Here is a 19,071-nt window from a genome sequence, read left to right as displayed (position 1 = left end):
GTAGTAGCGCATCAAACATTTGCACATGATTTCCGCATTTGAGAAGCTTGGGATTTGTACTCTGATATGAAACTATTCGTTGGATTGTTTTTGAAACTTATGACCTATGATTTTGTTGTAAAAGGAATTGTAATGCTATTTTTTATAATATTTTTAGAAGTAATATATTTTCAAACAAAATTTTTGGGTCCCGGTTTTAGGGTGTTACAAGTTGGTATCAGAGCCTTGGTTTGAGGGATTCGGACACTGTCACACCCCCAAACCAGAACGGCGGAAACGTTCGGGGGCGGAGAACGTCATATTCAGTATCATAACAGTTCATAGAAAGGAAAGTACACACCACCATACATATTAAGGTTTCCAAAATGTTTACATAATTGTATTCGTTACATGTTCAAAAGATAAATACATAAACATCTTTCAAAAGAAGTAATTAACGTCAGCACGTTAATCCTCAAAAGTTGATTTCCAAACCTGCTTAGCGGTTCCCTGAGAATACAAGTTATTTCAAAGAAAAAGTGTCAACAATTAAGTTGGTGAGTTCATAAGTAGTGTTTTGAGAAAATGTACGCCATTCGACAGTTCATGTATGTTTTCCAGAAAACGCGGTATTTTCAAATGAAAAGAGTTATGATTCATTGGGTTGAAAATGAATGTATTAGATCCAGAAAATCCCATATTTTCTCTAATAGTTGAGATATGATTTGTTGCGCTTTCCAAGAAAAACCCTTATTTTCTTATAAAAGTATGAAACGCATATGAATGTTCATGTTATAAGTTGTAAATAGTTGCACCAAGAAAATCCCTTATTTTCATATTAGTTGTTTGTTTTAGATGCAGGAAAAACCCTTATTTTCCTAACATAACTGGCAGTCTCTAAGACCGAAAATCGCAAGCAACCGACGTGATTAAAAGTTGTGGCATAGTTTTATATAATAAAGCTATACGAAGATCGCACTTGTTAGATGAAGAATAGTTTTAATAGCTACTCGTTCATAAAAGCATAATACCATAATAATTGTATATCCGATGAGTTTTATAACCATACTAAACATAATATGCCTGTAGCGACGTTCTTCAGGCGTCGTAGCGTTATGACAACTGTCACCCCAAAAGACGGACTGTAGCTAATAGTCAGGGCGCGGGATCATGACTTCCCGTATAGATCTATACACATTTGACACGTTCTCCGAACGGGAGACTCTGGTTATAGACAGGACTTGTAGCGATACCTTTTATCAAAAAGGCAGTGTTTGAAGATGTACATGTCTCATGGATTCTCAACTAAGTCTGTATTAAAGTAATAGTTTTGTATGCAAAGATCATCCTTTCTCACAATGTTTTGACAATGCATAAATCATAAGTTTTTAAAATGCATTAAAACGGTTTAACAACGAATGATACTTTGGAATTTCTAAATACTTTGTATAAATCTAGTGCATGCAAAGTATGACAAGAGTTTTCACATAGTAGTAATAAATCACAAGTGATTCATTTGATAAAAACGAATAAAGTGAAATTTTTGATGTAGAAGACAAGTTTGTAAACAAAACATATATATGTATAAGTTTTAAAAGATGATTTGGTATGTTTCGTAATTGTTGTTCATATTCTTACGTTTTTATAAGAAACTTTGCATGAAATAATCCTTAAGTTTGATACTAAAGACCTTTTTGTACTTATCACTTTTGTAAAAATGGTAATTAAACATATTTAAATGATTGTGTTTTAACTTCCTTAATGTATAAACATTGCTCAAAAATGTTAGAAGGTGTTAATAAATCTATAAACCACTTTTGACAGTTTTACCCTTTACTGTCCCTGTTTTTAGAAAACTCATAGAAAAATCATCGTAAGTCAAAAACTGAATCTGTCACCACTGAGAGTTTATAAAATGAGTCTACTTTGTTCCCAATTTTTATTATGATTTTTAGTGGTCTCAACTAGTGTGAAAATGAACATCTTCACAGACTGGTCCGAAATCACTTCTGAAATGACAGGCAGTTTTATAAAAATCGCCATAAATTGTAGAAAAATCGTATGAACGCGTGCGAGTAGTCATTAGAAAGGTATAAACTTGAACTATTTGCATATTGTACATTTTTGAATGATATTAACTTTAAGATGGTCAAAACAGTCCGTGAACAGGACTCAACTTTTCTGTAGAAAGCTGTCATATAAATTTAAGTTATGTTTAGTGTTCTAACTTGTATTCCCCCCCTTAAAACTTGAATAAAACATAAAAATGTAGGGGTATGAACTCACCTTATGTGAATACTTGAAGAATGGAAGGTTGAAGATGAACTTTTGGTTGTTGGTTTGATGCTCCAAAACAGCCACTCTTTTGGCTATGTTGCTGTCACGAAAATTTCACAGCAAAAGAGCAAGAAAAGGGTAGTTTACTCACTGTTTTGAATCAATAATTTTGAGTATCATAACAAGTAACTTCCAGGGGTATTTTGTGGTAAAAATATCAAGCAAAAAGGAAGGTGTAGATGGGTGAAATGGTGGCTGAAACACAAAAGGGACAGCAACCCTTTTGTTCATGGTTTTGATGGCTTTGGAAGGAAGTTCTTGTTCTTGAAAATGAGATGAAGGTTGAGAGTAATTCCCTAGAGTATTGGCTGGTCAAATGAGGGTAAAATGAAGAGTAAATTTCGTGGATATGAAGGAGGAAAGAGTGGAAGAGGATAAGGGGACAAAACCTAGACTAGCTTGTGATGGGATGTGAGTTTAAGTGATGTGATCTTGTCTAGCCACTTGCTTGGGTGGTTTCTTAGAGATGGGGTTAGTTAACTAACTAACTACTAGTTATTTAGTTAGTTAGGAGTTCTAGGTAAGGAGAGGGAAGGTCTTAATCTTGAAAATTAGAAGAGGGATTAAGAAGCATTCTTAGTAAAATGTCTTAAGTGATTAAGCACTTATTAGTTAAGTTGGCACTTATCTCCACCAATTCTCTTATCTTAATTGATTTAGAAATCATATTCCTTACATGAAATCACTTTAAGTAATGACCCATAACTAGTCATTCACTAGATAATAATACATATGTACAAATACATACATGTATACTTAGTATAAACTAACAATGTAGTTTTTGTGTATTTGAACTTTAATGTTTATGTTTTATTCTTTTTATTCAAAAACACTTACATACATTTTAATTATATCTTATAATAATTCATTTTATATTTTAATTTATTTAAATATAAAATTTATTGACCAATGTATAATTTCGTGACATTTAACCGGTTAACCATATCGTTAAACACGTTTTGTCACTTTGGTTCGTATATTTGTCGAATTTAGATCCTACACAACTATTAAGCACACGTTTTACATAGAACCTAACTTAATTATCAACTAGATACATGTTGATACAAAAATTAAGTTTGTTGTGTTCAAATGATGTTATATGCTAATTTCACAAACCGGTGATGGTTCGTAGCCATACATCATAACAAAATTTATCAACAGCTACTTGTTTTATATTTCACAGTAACTTATTTAAATAAAAGAGGTTAAATTCCTTCAACCATTCTTGATGAAATACTCATATTGCTTAATAATCAAAACATAGCATCGTACGATCGTTCCTATTTTTACCAATTGTTACATTCTCCCCCCGTTAAAAGAATTTCGCCCCGAAATTCAACTTGTAGACGGGATATCACTAAACAATTGGGGGGTTTTTTTTGATCCTCGCATTCCTTAGTGAATTTCGGTCCTCGCTTGGCATTCCAACGAGCCTTTACTATGGGCATGCGACTTTGTTTTGTCCTTTTGACCTTCTGATCCATGATTTCCACCGGTTCTTAGATGAAGTTTAGACTCCCGTTGATTTCAATTTCATCCAGTGGAATAACAAGAGTCTCATCAGACAAGCTCTTCTTCTGATCCTGGGATGCATTCAATCGTTCACGGGTTTGATTAATCTTCTTTGTAGTTTCTCGTATGATCTGGGGGCTGGTGAGAGTGTTGTTAGGAACTTGCCTGTTAGCTATTTGCGTGTCACCTACCTCAGCCCAACACAGAGGCGATCTACACTTGCTTCTGTAGAGAGCTTCAAATGACGCGACTTTGATATTAATGTAATAGTTGTTGTTGTATAAGGATTCGATGAATGGTTCTTCCGCTTTGTCTGTCAGTTTGAGGGTGATAAAAAGGACTTCTTTAACGACTATTGAAAACACGAGGCGAATCGCCTGTCCCTTATCAAAAATGATAGATAGTGGTATACTATGCAGTCTTGCAATTTTCTTGTGATATGCTCCTGTCAGCTTTTCTATTTTTCTTTGTATCCTTGGTCGGTAGAAAGTGTGTGGGTTTGGTTGATTTGTCTACGATTGCTCAAGTGGTAGCATGTCCATCCATTGTCCTGGGTAACTTGTCATGGAGTTCATGGTATGAATCATAACTGATTTATCTATCATCTCTTTGTGTTTATAAGTCGTATATAATTAAGATTGAAAAGACAGTTGAATCGGTGATTATATTCTAAGCCCACATCCAAACAAGGAAAAGGATTTAAAGAGAAATTACCAACCCTAAGTCCGTAGAATTTTAATTATATAGGCCTCCAATATATACACTTAGTAATCATAGATTCACTAGTATGGGTCCATAGTCTCTACTTGAGTGGGGTGATTAACTTGGGTGAGATGGCATTTACAACAACCCTTTTCCACAACTACTGCACTTAGGTTGATTTTTGAACTCGGGTTGTCGTTCGGATGGTATTCCTAGGAGATCTTCTCGGATATATCGAGAAGGTTACGGGCTTTTTCAACATCCATGATGTCTTTCTCTTCTTGTTTCTTATCCACAAAACGGGCTAGGACGGCGTGGTACCTCCTGTGTAGGTACTTCTGATTCTTGTTGTAAAAGGTGAGTCGGGGGATTGTGTCCGGTTTGTCACCATAGACAACGAGGGTTCTATTACTCGATGGGTTTAGGCAAATGGCCTTTTCTTAATATATGATATCGGTATGGTGAGGAAACTAACTAATACGTTGTTAAAATGAAAATGTTGTAAATTTTTATTGTGACCGGTGTTAGGATGATTTGAACGAATTGGTTGATTTAGTGTTAGAGTGCACCCTATGTACACGCCTCTAGTGCTTTTGATTATTCCAATTCTACTATAAATATTTTGTTTAAGTTTTTGAGGTTTTTGGTTGAGAAATTGATTAAATCTACGACTCACAATACTCCTCTCCGCGTTGCTATTATATAATATCCATGCATATGTGCTATCGGGAATGAACGTACCGTAATCTCAGCGGGGTCTATTACTTCTTTCCCACGCTCTGTTGCTAAAACACTTCCGACGCTCCTGATGTCTTTGTTTTTAGTCTTCGGGAACTCCTTTATGAAATGTCCTACTTCTCCACATCTGTAGCAAGTCCGACTCATCCCAACTTTTGTGTTCTGGGCGGTCTGTTGAGCCGGCACCCTACATAAATTTGTGGTATGCCCCTTTTCATTACAGTTCTTGCAGTGCATTTCCCTGCACTTTCCTTTGTGATGAAAGCTACACTTGGTGCATTTTGGCAGGTTTCCAACATATGGTCTTGTCGGCACTGAGGTAGTAGGGATGGTGGTAGTATGGAATTTCACTATTTGTTGTCTTTTGGTAGGTCCTTGATTTGGGGCGTCGTGGCAGGAACATACTCGAGGTGTCCCTGGTTGTTATTACGATTGGAACTTTCGGCGCTGTTCCCGCTTTTGTTTGTGTTGTTAGCGCCGAGGTGTGCCATGACTGCTATCACGGCGGCTGTTACCGCAATTTGAAATGTTGTAGGGTCTATTTATAGAACTAGTGTTGCACCAGTATGCTGATTACCTTCATGTGTCGGCATGATTCTATTTTGCGAGTGGCCTCCTCTGCTCTCAGTTCTGTGATGACTGTCCAGGTTGTAGCTGTAAGGGTTCTTTGTCCTATAACGACTATCTCCTTTTCTAAGGAGTGTAGGTGATCCGTATTGTTCTCTTGATCTGCTTGCCGGTCTATGGGTGCTATGGCCCGAAGTATGGTGTAGTGAGTTTATGTCGGTTATGGATCATCGGTTGTCCTCTCCAGTCTATATGTGTGGCTAGGTAGTTAATTGTGGGTTGCTTCCTGAAATGAGAGGTGGAGGTTCTCACACTCCTCTTGATAGGGTAAGGTTTATTGATGGTATCTCCCAAACTTCTTTCTCCATCTGGTCCCTGCTCGGAAATCTTCTTCCTCGTATTTCATATATTGGTACTCTTCGAAATCTTCTTCTGGATCCTTCTTGATCCATCTATTGGATTTGGTGGCAGGATAGTAGGGGTCTATGTGGAGATGAAGTCTAGCTGCTATGCCTATACGAGAATAGGGGTAAGAAGCATATGAAGAATCTAAGTGTGTGGTTCTATTGTAACGCAAAATACTCCTATAGTATTTTAAATTTGTATGTTAAAGTTTTCTTTGTATAGTTTGTTGGTAAGTTTTAAATTTGTTGTCAACTGCAGACACTCCTCGGCACACGTTAGTCGGCTCTCGGACAAATATAGTTGATCAGGCTATATCCTTCCCAGTTCCGATTACATGTCCCAAGGCATACCTGCACTGCACAACTTATTTATAATACTTCTAAAATGGTCCGATGTGAAACTGTTATTAGTACGAAATGAATGCATGCTTACTTTACAAAAACTAAATAAATTTAATTTCAAAAGTATGACTCTTCTCAGAGTGTTTTTGCCCAGTTGAGTTTATAGTTGTATACCAAAAATGGTTTTGATATACTTAATTCACTATAAACGATGCTCTGATACCAATCTGTCACACCCCCAAACCAAAACGGCGGAAACGTTCGGGGGCGGAGGACGTCATATTCAATATCATAACAGTTCATAGAAAGGAAAGTACACACCACCATACATATTAAGGTTTCCAAAATGTTTACATAATTGTATTCCTTACATGTTCAAAAGATAAATACATAAACATCTTTCAAAAGAAGTAATTAACGTCAGCACGTTAATCCTCAAAAGTTGATTTCCAAACCTGCGTAGCGGTTCCCTGAGAATACAAGTTATTTCAAAGAAAAAGTGTCAACAATTATGTTGGTGAGTTCATAAGTAGTGTTTTGAGAAAATGTACGCCATTCGACAGTTCATGTATGTTTTCCAGAAAACGCGGTATTTTCAAATGAAAAGAGTTATGATTCATTGGGTTGAAAATGAATGTATTAGATCCAGAAAATCCCATATTTTCTCTAATAGTTGAGATATGATTTGTTGCGCTTTCCAAGAAAAACTCTTATTTTCTTATAAAAGTATGAAACGCATATGAATGTTCATGTTATAAGTTGTAAATAGTTGCACCAAGAAAATCCCTTATTTTCCTATTAGTTGTTTGTTTTAGATGCAGGAAAAACCCTTATTTTCCTAACATAACTGGCAGTCTCTAAGACCGAAAATCGCAAGCAACCGACGTGATTAAAAGTTGTGGCATAGTTTTATATAATAAAGCTATACGAAGATCGCACTTGTTAGATGAAGAATAGTTTTAATAGCTACTCGTTCATAAAAGCATAATACCATAATAATTGTATATCCGATGAGTTTTATAACCATACTAAACATAATATGCCTGTAGCGACGTTCTTCAGGCGTCGTAGCGTTATGACAACTGTCACCCCAAAAGACGGACTGTAGCTAACAGTCAGGGCGCGGGATCATGACTTCCCGTATAGATCTATACACATTTGACACGTTCTCCGAACGGGAGACTCTGGTTATAGACAGGACTTGTAGCGATACCTTTTATCAAAAAGGCAGTGTTTGAAGATGTACATGTCTCATGGATTCTCAACTAAGTCTGTATTAAAGTAATAGTTTTGTATGCAAAGATCATCCTTTCTCACAATGTTTTGACAATGCATAAATCATAAGTTTTTAAAATGCATTAAAACGGTTTAACAACGAATGATACTTTGGAATTTCTAAATACTTTGTATAAATCTAGTGCATGCAAAGTATGACAAGAGTTTTCACATAGTAGTAATAAATCACAAGTGATTCATTTGATAAAAACGAATAAAGTGAAATTTTTGATGTAGAAGACAAGTTTGTAAACAAAACATATATATGTATAAGTTTTAAAAGATGATTTGGTATGTTTCGTAATTGTTGTTCATATTCTTACGTTTTTATAAGAAACTTTGCATGAAATAATCCTTAAGTTTGATACTAAAGACCTTTTTGTACTTATCACTTTTGTAAAAATGGTAATTAAACATATTTAAATGATTGTGTTTTAACTTCCTTAATGTATAAACATTGCTCAAAAATGTTAGAAGGTGTTAATAAATCTATAAACCACTTTTGACAGTTTTACCCTTTACTGTCCCTGTTTTTAGAAAACTCATAGAAAAATCATCGTAAGTCAAAAACTGAATCTGTCACCACTGAGAGTTTATAAAATGAGTCTACTTTGTTCCCAATTTTTATTATGATTTTTAGTGGTCTCAACTAGTGTGAAAATGAACATCTTCACAGACTGGTCCGAAATCACTTCTGAAATGACAGGCAGTTTTATAAAAATCGCCATAAATTGTAGAAAAATCGTATGAACGCGTGCGAGTAGTCATTAGAAAGGTATAAACTTGAACTATTTGCATATTGTACATTTTTGAATGATATTAACTTTAAGATGGTCAAAACAGTCCGTGAACAGGACTCAACTTTTCTGTAGAAAGCTGTCATATAAATTTAAGTTATGTTTAGTGTTCTAACTTGTATTCCCCCCCTTAAAACTTGAATAAAACATAAAAATGTAGGGGTATGAACTCACCTTATGTGAATACTTGAAGAATGGAAGGTTGAAGATGAACTTTTGGTTGTTGGTTTGATGCTCCAAAACAGCCACTCTTTTGGCTATGTTGCTGTCACGAAAATTTCACAGCAAAAGAGCAAGAAAAGGGTAGTTTACTCACTGTTTTGAATCAATAATTTTGAGTATCATAACAAGTAACTTCCAGGGGTATTTTGTGGTAAAAATATCAAGCAAAAAGGAAGGTGTAGATGGGTGAAATGGTGGCTGAAACACAAAAGGGACAGCAACCCTTTTGTTCATGGTTTTGATGGCTTTGGAAGGAAGTTCTTGTTCTTGAAAATGAGATGAAGGTTGAGAGTAATTCCCTAGAGTATTGGCTGGTCAAATGAGGGTAAAATGAAGAGTAAATTTCGTGGATATGAAGGAGGAAAGAGTGGAAGAGGATAAGGGGACAAAACCTAGACTAGCTTGTGATGGGATGTGAGTTTAAGTGATGTGATCTTGTCTAGCCACTTGCTTGGGTGGTTTCTTAGAGATGGGGTTAGTTAACTAACTAACTACTAGTTATTTAGTTAGTTAGGAGTTCTAGGTAAGGAGAGGGAAGGTCTTAATCTTGAAAATTAGAAGAGGGATTAAGAAGCATTCTTAGTAAAATGTCTTAAGTGATTAAGCACTTATTAGTTAAGTTGGCACTTATCTCCACCAATTCTCTTATCTTAATTGATTTAGAAATCATATTCCTTACATGAAATCACTTTAAGTAATGACCCATAACTAGTCATTCACTAGATAATAATACATATGTACAAATACATACATGTATACTTAGTATAAACTAACAATGTAGTTTTTGTGTATTTGAACTTTAATGTTTATGTTTTATTCTTTTTATTCAAAAACACTTACATACATTTTAATTATATCTTATAATAATTCATTTTATATTTTAATTTATTTAAATATAAAATTTATTGACCAATGTATAATTTCGTGACATTTAACCGGTTAACCATATCGTTAAACACGTTTTGTCACTTTGGTTCGTATATTTGTCGAATTTAGATCCTACACAACTATTAAGCACACGTTTTACATAGAACCTAACTTAATTATCAACTAGATACATGTTGATACAAAAATTAAGTTTGTTGTGTTCAAATGATGTTATATGCTAATTTCACAAACCGGTGATGGTTCGTAGCCATACATCATAACAAAATTTATCAACAGCTACTTGTTTTATATTTCACAGTAACTTATTTAAATAAAAGAGGTTAAATTCCTTCAACCATTCTTGATGAAATACTCATATTGCTTAATAATCAAAACATAGCATCGTACGATCGTTCCTATTTTTACCAATTGTTACATTCTCCCCCCGTTAAAAGAATTTCGCCCCGAAATTCAACTTGTAGACGGGATATCACTAAACAATTGGGGGTTTTTTTTTGATCCTCGCATTCCTTAGTGAATTTCGGTCCTCGCTTGGCATTCCAACGAGCCTTTACTATGGGCATGCGACTTTGTTTTGTCCTTTTGACCTTCTGATCCATGATTTCCACCGGTTCTTAGATGAAGTTTAGACTCCCGTTGATTTCAATTTCATCCAGTGGAATAACAAGAGTCTCATCAGACAAGCTCTTCTTCTGATCCTGGGATGCATTCAATCGTTCACGGGTTTGATTAATCTTCTTTGTAGTTTCTCGTATGATCTGGGGGCTGGTGAGAGTGTTGTTAGGAACTTGCCTGTTAGCTATTTGCGTGTCACCTACCTCAGCCCAACACAGAGGCGATCTACACTTGCTTCTGTAGAGAGCTTCAAATGACGCGACTTTGATATTAATGTAATAGTTGTTGTTGTATAAGGATTCGATGAATGGTTCTTCCGCTTTGTCTGTCAGTTTGAGGGTGATAAAAAGGACTTCTTTAACGACTATTGAAAACACGAGGCGAATCGCCTGTCCCTTATCAAAAATGATAGATAGTGGTATACTATGCAGTCTTGCAATTTTCTTGTGATATGCTCCTGTCAGCTTTTCTATTTTTCTTTGTATCCTTGGTCGGTAGAAAGTGTGTGGGTTTGGTTGATTTGTCTACGATTGCTCAAGTGGTAGCATGTCCATCCACTGTCCTGGGTAACTTGTCATGGAGTTCATGGTATGAATCATAACTGATTTATCTATCATCTCTTTGTGTTTATAAGTCGTATATAATTAAGATTGAAAAGACAGTTGAATCGGTGATTATATTCTAAGCCCACATCCAAACAAGGAAAAGGATTTAAAGAGAAATTACCAACCCTAAGTCCGTAGAATTTTAATTATATAGGCCTCCAATATATACACTTAGTAATCATAGATTCACTAGTATGGGTCCATAGTCTCTACTTGAGTGGGGTGATTAACTTGGGTGAGATGGCATTTACAACAACCCTTTTCCACAACTACTGCACTTAGGTTGATTTTTGAACTCGGGTTGTCGTTCGGATGGTATTCCTAGGAGATCTTCTCGGATATATCGAGAAGGTTACGGGCTTTTTCAACATCCATGATGTCTTTCTCTTCTTGTTTCTTATCCACAACACGGGCTAGGACGGCGTGGTACCTCCTGTGTAGGTACTTCTGATTCTTGTTGTAAAAGGTGAGTCGGGGGATTGTGTCCGGTTTGTCACCATAGACAACGAGGGTTCTATTACTCGATGGGTTTAGGCAAATGGCCTTTTCTTAATATATGATATCGGTATGGTGAGGAAACTAACTAATACGTTGTTAAAATGAAAATGTTGTAAATTTTTATTGTGACCGGTGTTAGGATGATTTGAACGAATTGGTTGATTTAGTGTTAGAGTGCACCCTATGTACACGCCTCTAGTGCTTTTGATTATTCCAATTCTACTATAAATATTTTGTTTAAGTTTTTGAGGTTTTTGGTTGAGAAATTGATTAAATCTACGACTCACAATACTCCTCTCCGCGTTGCTATTATATAATATCCATGCATATGTGCTATCGGGAATGAACGTACCGGAATCTCAGCGGGGTCTATTACTTCTTTCCCACGCTCTGTTGCTAAAACACTTCCGACGCTCCTGACGTCTTTGTTTTTAGTCTTCGGGAACTCCTTTATGAAATGTCCTACTTCTCCACATCTGTAGCAAGTCCGACTCATCCCAACTTTTGTGTTCTGGGCGGTCTGTTGAGCCGGCACCCTACATAAATTTGTGGTATGCCCCTTTTCATTACAGTTCTTGCAGTGCATTTCCCTGCACTTTCCTTTGTGATGAAAGCTACACTTGGTGCATTTTGGCAGGTTTCCAACATATGGTCTTGTCGGCACTGAGGTAGTAGGGATGGTGGTAGTATGGAATTTCACTATTTGTTGTCTTTTGGTAGGTCCTTGATTTGGGGCGTCGTGGCAGGAACATACTCGAGGTGTCCCTGGTTGTTATTACGATTGGAACTTTCGGCGCTGTTCCCGCTTTTGTTTGTGTTGTTAGCGCCGAGGTGTGCCATGACTGCTATCACGGCGGCTGTTACCGCAATTTGAAATGTTGTAGGGTCTATTTATAGAACTAGTGTTGCACCAGTATGCTGATTACCTTCATGTGTCGGCATGATTCTATTTTGCGAGTGGCCTCCTCTGCTCTCAGTTCTGTGATGACTGTCCAGGTTGTAGCTGTAAGGGTTCTTTGTCCTATAACGACTATCTCCTTTTCTAAGGAGTGTAGGTGATCCGTATTGTTCTCTTGATCTGCTTGCCGGTCTATGGGTGCTATGGCCCGAAGTATGGTGTAGTGAGTTTATGTCGGTTATGGATCATCGGTTGTCCTCTCCAGTCTATATGTGTGGCTAGGTAGTTAATTGTGGGTTGCTTCCTGAAATGAGAGGTGGAGGTTCTCACACTCCTCTTGATAGGGTAAGGTTTATTGATGGTATCTCCCAAACTTCTTTCTCCATCTGGTCCCTGCTCGGAAATCTTCTTCCTCGTATTTCATATATTGGTACTCTTCGAAATCTTCTTCTGGATCCTTCTTGATCCATCTATTGGATTTGGTGGCAGGATAGTAGGGGTCTATGTGGAGATGAAGTCTAGCTGCTATGCCTATACGAGAATAGGGGTAAGAAGCATATGAAGAATCTAAGTGTGTGGTTCTATTGTAACGCAAAATACTCCTATAGTATTTTAAATTTGTATGTTAAAGTTTTCTTTGTATAGTTTGTTGGTAAGTTTTAAATTTGTTGTCAACTACAGACACTCCTCGGCACACGTTAGTCGGCTCTCGGACAAATATAGTTGATCAGGCTATATCCTTCCCAGTTCCGATTACATGTCCCAAGGCATACCTGCACTGCACAACTTATTTATAATACTTCTAAAATGGTCCGATGTGAAACTGTTATTAGTACGAAATGAATGCATGCTTACTTTACAAAAACTAAATAAATTTAATTTCAAAAGTATGACTCTTCTCAGAGTGTTTTTGCCCAGTTGAGTTTATAGTTGTATACCAAAAATGGTTTTGATATACTTAATTCACTATAAACGATGCTCTGATACCAATCTGTCACACCCCCAAACCAAAACGGCGGAAACGTTTGGGGGCGGAGGACGTCATATTCAATATCATAACAGTTCATAGAAAGGAAAGTACACACCACCATACATATTAAGGTTTCCAAAATGTTTACATAATTGTATTCCTTACATGTTCAAAAGATAAATACATAAACATCTTTCAAAAGAAGTAATTAACGTCAGCACGTTAATCCTCAAAAGTTGATTTCCAAACCTGCGTAGCGGTTCCCTGAGAATACAAGTTATTTCAAAGAAAAAGTGTCAACAATTATGTTGGTGAGTTCATAAGTAGTGTTTTGAGAAAATGTACGCCATTCGACAGTTCATGTATGTTTTCCAGAAAACGCGGTATTTTCAAATGAAAAGAGTTATGATTCATTGGGTTGAAAATGAATGTATTAGATCCAGAAAATCCCATATTTTCTCTAATAGTTGAGATATGATTTGTTGCGCTTTCCAAGAAAAACTCTTATTTTCTTATAAAAGTATGAAACGCATATGAATGTTCATGTTATAAGTTGTAAATAGTTGCACCAAGAAAATCCCTTATTTTCCTATTAGTTGTTTGTTTTAGATGCAGGAAAAACCCTTATTTTCCTAACATAACTGGCAGTCTCTAAGACCGAAAATCGCAAGCAACCGACGTGATTAAAAGTTGTGGCATAGTTTTATATAATAAAGCTATACGAAGATCGCACTTGTTAGATGAAGAATAGTTTTAATAGCTACTCGTTCATAAAAGCATAATACCATAATAATTGTATATCCGATGAGTTTTATAACCATACTAAACATAATATGCCTGTAGCGACGTTCTTCAGGCGTCGTAGCGTTATGACAACTGTCACCCCAAAAGACGGACTGTAGCTAACAGTCAGGGCGCGGGATCATGACTTCCCGTATAGATCTATACACATTTGACACGTTCTCCGAACGGGAGACTCTGGTTATAGACAGGACTTGTAGCGATACCTTTTATCAAAAAGGCAGTGTTTGAAGATGTACATGTCTCATGGATTCTCAACTAAGTCTGTATTAAAGTAATAGTTTTGTATGCAAAGATCATCCTTTCTCACAATGTTTTGACAATGCATAAATCATAAGTTTTTAAAATGCATTAAAACGGTTTAACAACGAATGATACTTTGGAATTTCTAAATACTTTGTATAAATCTAGTGCATGCAAAGTATGACAAGAGTTTTCACATAGTAGTAATAAATCACAAGTGATTCATTTGATAAAAACGAATAAAGTGAAATTTTTGATGTAGAAGACAAGTTTGTAAACAAAACATATATATGTATAAGTTTTAAAAGATGATTTGGTATGTTTCGTAATTGTTGTTCATATTCTTACGTTTTTATAAGAAACTTTGCATGAAATAATCCTTAAGTTTGATACTAAAGACCTTTTTGTACTTATCACTTTTGTAAAAATGGTAATTAAACATATTTAAATGATTGTGTTTTAACTTCCTTAATGTATAAACATTGCTCAAAAATGTTAGAAGGTGTTAATAAATCTATAAACCACTTTTGACAGTTTTACCCTTTACTGTCCCTGTTTTTAGAAAACTCATAGAAAAATCATCGTAAGTCAAAAACTGAATCTGTCACCACTGAGAGTTTATAAAATGAGTCTACTTTGTTCCCAATTTTTATTATGATTTTTAGTGGTCTCAACTAGTGTGAAAATGAACATCTTCACAGACTGGTCCGAAATCACTTCTGAAATGACAGGCAGTTTTATAAAAATCGCCATAAATTGTAGAAAAATCGTATGAACGCGTGCGAGTAGTCATTAGAAAGGTATAAACTTGAACTATTTTCATATTGTACATTTTTGAATGATATTAACTTTAAGATGGTCAAAACAGTCCGTGAACAGGACTCAACTTTTCTGTAGAAAGCTGTCATATAAATTTAAGTTATGTTTAGTGTTCTAACTTGTATTCCCCCCCTTAAAACTTGAATAAAACATAAAAATGTAGGGGTATGAACTCACCTTATGTGAATACTTGAAGAATGGAAGGTTGAAGATGAACTTTTGGTTGTTGGTTTGATGCTCCAAAACAGCCACTCTTTTGGCTATGTTGCTGTCACGAAAATTTCACAGCAAAAGAGCAAGAAAAGGGTAGTTTACTCACTGTTTTGAATCAATAATTTTGAGTATCATAACAAGTAACTTCCAGGGGTATTTTGTGGTAAAAATATCAAGCAAAAAGGAAGGTGTAGATGGGTGAAATGGTGGCTGAAACACAAAAGGGACAGCAACCCTTTTGTTCATGGTTTTGATGGCTTTGGAAGGAAGTTCTTGTTCTTGAAAATGAGATGAAGGTTGAGAGTAATTCCCTAGAGTATTGGCTGGTCAAATGAGGGTAAAATGAAGAGTAAATTTCGTGGATATGAAGGAGGAAAGAGTGGAAGAGGATAAGGGGACAAAACCTAGACTAGCTTGTGATGGGATGTGAGTTTAAGTGATGTGATCTTGTCTAGCCACTTGCTTGGGTGGTTTCTTAGAGATGGGGTTAGTTAACTAACTAACTACTAGTTATTTAGTTAGTTAGGAGTTCTAGGTAAGGAGAGGGAAGGTCTTAATCTTGAAAATTAGAAGAGGGATTAAGAAGCATTCTTAGTAAAATGTCTTAAGTGATTAAGCACTTATTAGTTAAGTTGGCACTTATCTCCACCAATTCTCTTATCTTAATTGATTTAGAAATCATATTCCTTACATGAAATCACTTTAAGTAATGACCCATAACTAGTCATTCACTAGATAATAATACATATGTACAAATACATACATGTATACTTAGTATAAACTAACAATGTAGTTTTTGTGTATTTGAACTTTAATGTTTATGTTTTATTCTTTTTATTCAAAAACACTTACATACATTTTAATTATATCTTATAATAATTCATTTTATATTTTAATTTATTTAAATATAAAATTTATTGACCAATGTATAATTTCGTGACATTTAACCGGTTAACCATATCGTTAAACACGTTTTGTCACTTTGGTTCGTATATTTGTCGAATTTAGATCCTACACAACTATTAAGCACACGTTTTACATAGAACCTAACTTAATTATCAACTAGATACATGTTGATACAAAAATTAAGTTTGTTGTGTTCAAATGATGTTATATGCTAATTTCACAAACCGGTGATGGTTCGTAGCCATACATCATAACAAAATTTATCAACAGCTACTTGTTTTATATTTCACAGTAACTTATTTAAATAAAAGAGGTTAAATTCCTTCAACCATTCTTGATGAAATACTCATATTGCTTAATAATCAAAACATAGCATCGTACGATCGTTCCTATTTTTACCAATTGTTACATTCTCCCCCCGTTAAAAGAATTTCGCCCCGAAATTCAACTTGTAGACGGGATATCACTAAACAATTGGGGGGTTTTTTTTGATCCTCGCATTCCTTAGTGAATTTCGGTCCTCGCTTGGCATTCCAACGAGCCTTTACTATGGGCATGCGACTTTGTTTTGTCCTTTTGACCTTCTGATCCATGATTTCCACCGGTTCTTAGATGAAGTTTAGACTCCCGTTGATTTCAATTTCATCCAGTGGAATAACAAGAGTCTCATCAGACAAGCTCTTCTTCTGATCCTGGGATGCATTCAATCGTTCACGGGTTTGATTAATCTTCTTTGTAGTTTCTCGTATGATCTGGGGGCTGGTGAGAGTGTTGTTAGGAACTTGCCTGTTAGCTATTTGCGTGTCACCTACCTCAGCCCAACACAGAGGCGATCTACACTTGCTTCTGTAGAGAGCTTCAAATGACGCGACTTTGATATTAATGTAATAGTTGTTGTTGTATAAGGATTCGATGAATGGTTCTTCCGCTTTGTCTGTCAGTTTGAGGGTGATAAAAAGGACTTCTTTAACGACTATTGAAAACACGAGGCGAATCGCCTGTCCCTTATCAAAAATGATAGATAGTGGTATACTATGCAGTCTTGCAATTTTCTTGTGATATGCTCCTGTCAGCTTTTCTATTTTTCTTTGTATCCTTGGTCGGTAGAAAGTGTGTGGGTTTGGTTGATTTGTCTACGATTGCTCAAGTGGTAGCATGTCCATCCACTGTCCTGGGTAACTTGTCATGGAGTTCATGGTATGAATCATAACTGATTTATCTATCATCTCTTTGTGTTTATAAGTCGTATATAATTAAGATTGAAAAGACAGTTGAATCGGTGATTATATTCTAAGCCCACATCCAAACAAGGAAAAGGATTTAAAGAGAAATTACCAACCCTAAGTCCGTAGAATTTTAATTATATAGGCCTCCAATATATACACTTAGTAATCATAGATTCACTAGTATGGGTCCATAGTCTCTACTTGAGTGGGGTGATTAACTTGGGTGAGATGGCATTTACAACAACCCTTTTCCACAACTACTGCACTTAGGTTGATTTTTGAACTCGGGTTGTCGTTCGGATGGTATTCCTAGGAGATCTTCTCGGATATATCGAGAAGGTTACGGGCTTTTTCAACATCCATGATGTCTTTCTCTTCTTGTTTCTTATCAACAACACGGGTGTGACATCCCCAAAATCTCGGCCAGAAAAGACTGATTTTCATTTATGCTTTTAAATATTTTCAGAGTAAATCCTTTTGATTTGAAAGAGTTGCGGAATTTGTTCCCAAAAACAAAACATGATAAAACATTGTTTACCGAAGCATTTCATAAAAGAAATGTATTTTCATTATAATCAAAACTCGGGGTGTCATGTTCCGATACAGACCAATAAGCATAAACGAATACATTACAAGTCATATAACAAATATAAACATATGCAGACTTGTAAACAAAACAACTTGATGGTTCATCCATCTCATGCCCTTCCGCCACTACCTGTAATACAATTTAAAACTGAGTGGGTCAGGCTTGGGAGCCTGGTGAGCATATAGGGTTTTCAACCCACAATAAATATCATATTTAATTTTCACCAACCAACAATAACCCAATTACCCATTCCCGTTATTCTCACTTTAATGTCCCTAAAACAACTAACATAAGGGACCTAGTCTAAGAATATTTCATTGGGGTGACAACACATGCTTCGGGGGTACCTCAGCAATATAAGTCAAATAAGGCAACCATGAGGGGGATGGAGTACAGCGAATGAACACCCAAGTTCATTAACACCTACAGGTGGCGAACCTGCTAATGTTTCCACAAGACTGTCTAGAATAGCCAGTGGTCGTCATCTAAACTCCGCTAGATGACTCAATCAAACAACAACGAGGCCTCTCATCTGTTTATTACACACCAACTGTCTACCCATGTTCTACCCAACATATTAGTAGATAAAAATATACATTTGTATACATAGTTTAAAGAAAACCTGTATAGCATGCTTTAATCAACACATATATCACATAACAGATGAGGCACACACACACATAACACATATCTCATAAAGAAACAAGCAGATCTATAAGATAGAAGAGAGTGAATACTCATTCACACATAACACAACAAAATATATATACACATAGCACGTATTTTTATATAAAATACTTCGTATTATTGTATTAGAAGAAATAACTACACACTCACACTTATAAACAACAATACTCTTAATACACTCGAACCAAACTCGTATTATTATTGTGTTTATGAAAGGTAGTATACACTCACCTGATCA

The 19,071-nt window shown here is 35.7% G+C and overlaps 1 long non-coding RNA gene across 1 annotated transcript; it reads right to left on the bottom strand.

The window, feature by feature from the left end:
• Positions 1-323: 323 nt before the first annotated feature.
• LOC128133790 (uncharacterized) lies at positions 324-2,390 on the bottom strand. Its single transcript, XR_008232090.1, has 2 exons — positions 2,266-2,390; positions 324-489 (listed from the first exon to the last, which is right to left on the bottom strand). It is a non-coding gene; the product is annotated as an uncharacterized LOC128133790 (long non-coding RNA).
• Between the last annotated feature and the right edge of the window lie 16,681 nt (positions 2,391-19,071).

The sequence above is a fragment of the Lactuca sativa genome, chromosome 4, assembly GCF_002870075.4.
Source record: "Lactuca sativa cultivar Salinas chromosome 4, Lsat_Salinas_v11, whole genome shotgun sequence".
Lineage (NCBI taxonomy): Eukaryota > Viridiplantae > Streptophyta > Magnoliopsida > Asterales > Asteraceae > Lactuca > Lactuca sativa.
The sequence above is the reverse complement of the archived record's forward strand: the minus strand, read 5'-3'. Positions and strand labels throughout refer to the sequence as shown.